The sequence below is a fragment of the Arachis hypogaea genome, chromosome 2 (assembly GCF_003086295.3).
Source record: "Arachis hypogaea cultivar Tifrunner chromosome 2, arahy.Tifrunner.gnm2.J5K5, whole genome shotgun sequence".
Classification (NCBI taxonomy): domain Eukaryota; kingdom Viridiplantae; phylum Streptophyta; class Magnoliopsida; order Fabales; family Fabaceae; genus Arachis; species Arachis hypogaea.
In genome coordinates this window covers 41,490,747-41,493,814 of record NC_092037.1, presented here as the reverse complement: position 1 = coordinate 41,493,814, position 3,068 = coordinate 41,490,747, and the positions used below count along the sequence as shown (strand labels likewise).

The 3,068-nt window shown below is 41.8% G+C and overlaps 1 non-coding gene across 1 annotated transcript; it reads right to left on the bottom strand.

Moving 5' to 3' along the window:
* Positions 1–532: 532 nt before the first annotated feature.
* Positions 533–639, bottom strand: LOC112763685 (small nucleolar RNA R71). Its single transcript, XR_003182920.1, has one exon. It is a non-coding gene; the product is annotated as a small nucleolar RNA R71 (small nucleolar RNA).
* Positions 640–3,068: the final 2,429 nt, after the last annotated feature.

The following is a 3,068-nucleotide window of genomic DNA, read 5'->3' as shown; positions in this document are numbered from 1 at the left end:
ATATGAGCAGGAGCAAGGACAAGAATATTCTTTTTGAAGCAGATGCTGAACCTGAAAGGACTCTAAAGAGGAAACTAAGAGAAGCTAAATTACAACAATCCAGAGACAACCATACAGAAATTTTCGAAAAGGAAGAGGAGATGGCAGCCGAAAATAATAATGCAAGGAGGATGCTTGGTGACAATACTACACCTACTTCCAAATTTGATGGAAGAAGCATCTCAATCCCTGCCATTGGAGTAAACAATTTTGAGCTAAAACCTCAACTAGTTGCTCTACTGTAACAGAACTGCAAGTTCTATGGACTTCCATCAGAAGATCCCTACCAGTTTTTAACTGAGTTCTTGTAGATCTGTGAGACTGTTAAGACTAATGGAGTAGATCCTGAAGTCTACAGGATCATGCTTTTCCCCTTTGCTGTAAGAGACAGAGCTAGAATATGGTTGGATTCACAACCTAAAGATAGCCTGGACTCCTGGATAAGCTGGTCGTGGCCTTCTTGGCTAAGTTCTTTCCTCCTCAAAAGCTGAGCAAGCTTAGAGTGGATGTTCAGACTTTCAAACAAAAAGATGGTGAATCCCTCTATGATGCTTGGGAAAGATACAAGTAGATGACCAAAGGTGTCCTTCTGATATGCTTTTAGAGTGGACCATTATGGATATATTCTATTATAGTCTATCTGAGTTCTCCAAGATGTCATTGGGCCATTCTGCAGATGGATCCATTCACCTAAAGAAAACGCTTGCAGAAGCTCAAGAACTTATTGACATGGTTACAAATAACCAGTTCATGTACACTTCTGAGAGAAATTCTGTGAATAATGGGACGCCTCAAAAGAAAGGAGTTCTTTAAATTGATGCTCTGAATGCCATATTGGCTCCGAACAAAATGTTGACTCAACAAGTCAACATGATTTCTCAAAGTCTGAATGGATGGCAAAATGCATCCAACAGTACTAAAGAGGCATCTTCTGAAGAAGAAGCTTATGATCCTGAACCCTACAATAGCAGAGGTAAATTACATGGGTGAACCTTATGGAAACACCTATAATTAATCATGGAGAAATGATCCAAATTTCTCATGGAAGGATCAACAAAAGCCTCAAGAAGGCTTTAATAATGGTGGACGAAATAGGCTCAGCAATAGCAAGCCTTATCCATCATCTTCTCAACAACAGACAAAGAATTCTGAGAGAGCACCTCTAATTTAGCAAACTTAGTCTCTGATCTATCTAAGTCCACTTTAAGTTTCATGAGTGAAACAAGGTCCTCCATCAGAAATTTGGAGGCACAAGTAGGCCAGCTGAGTAAGGAAGTCACTAAAACTCCTCCTAGTACTCTCCAAAGAAATATTGAAGAGAATCCAAAAAGAGAGTGTAAGGCCATTGACATAATCAACATGGCCGAACCTAGAGAGCAAAGAGAGGACGTGAATCCCAATGAGGAAGACCTCATGGGACGTCTCTCAAGCAAGAAGGAGCTCCCTATTGAGGACCCAAAGGGATCTAAAGGTCATATAGAGACCATAGAGATCCCATTAAACCTCCTTCTGCCATTTATGAGCTCTGAAGACTATTCTTCCTCTGATGAGGATGAAAATGTAACCGGAGAGCAAGTTACTCAATATCTAAGAGCCATCATGAAGCTGAATGCCAAATTGTCTGGTAACGAGACTTGGGAAGGTGAACTTCCCTTGCTCATTAGTGAACTAGATACATGGGTTCAGCAAACCTTACCTCAAAAGAGACAAGATCCTAGAAAATTCTTAATACCCTGTACCATAGGCACCATGACCTTTGAAAAGGCTTTGTGTGACCTAGGGTCGGGCATAAATCTTATGCCACTCTTTGTAATGGAGAAGCTGGGGATCATTGAGGTACAGCCTGCCATATTTTCATTATAAATGGCAGACAAGTCAATAAGACAAGGTTATGGATTGGTAGAGGACGTGTTAGTAAAGGTTAAAGGCCTTTACATCCCTGCTGATTTCATAATCTTAGACACTAGGAAGGAGGAGGATGAATGCATCATCCTTGGAAGACCTTTCCTAGCCACAGCAGGAGCTGTGATTGATGTTAACAGAGGAGAATTAGTCCTTCAATTGAATAAGGACTACCTTGTGTTTAAAACCCAAGGGTGTTCCTCTGCAACCATGGAGAGGAAGCATGAAAAGCTTCTCTCAGTACAGAGTCAAACAGAGCCTCCACAATCAAACTCTAAGTTTGGTGTTGGGAGGCCACAACCAAACTTTAAGTTTGGTGTTGAATCCCCACATCCAAACTCTAAGTTTGGTGTTAGGAGTCTACAACATTGACCTGATCACCTGTGAGGCTCCATGAGAGCCCACTATCAAGCTAGTGACATTAAAGGAGCACTTATTTGGAGGCAACCCAATTTTTATTTATCTAATCTTATTTTTATTTTATTTTTCCTTTATGGTTTATTAGGTTCATGATCATGTGGAGTCACAAAATAAATACTAAAATTAAAAATAGAATAAAAAACAAGCAGAAGAAAAATCACACCCTGGAGAAAGGGCTTACTGGCGTTTAAACGCCAGTAAGGAGCATCTGGCTGGCGTTCAATGCCAGAACAGAGCATGGATCTGGCATTGAACGCCAGAAACAAGCAGCATCCTAGCGTTTAAACGCCAGAAATACACCCTGAGAAGAGTTGGCGCTGAACACCAGAAACAATCATGGAACTGGCGTTCAACGCCAAAAACATGTTGCACATGGGCATTGAACGCCCAAAACAAGCATGAAGCTGGCGTTCAACGCCAGAAACAAGCATCAATCTAGAGTTGAACGCCAGGATTGCATGCCGAGGGCGTTTTACATGCCTCAATTGTGCAGGGATGATAATCCTTGGCACCTCAGGATCTGTGGACCCCACAGGATCATCTCAGGATCTGTGGATCCCACAGGATCCCCACCTACCTCAACTCACCTTCTCTCCTCTTCACATAATCCAATAACACTCTTCCCCAAAAACCCTTCACCAATCACCTCAATCTCTCTTCCCCATCACCTCTTCACCATTCACATCCATCTACTCTTCCCCATAAAC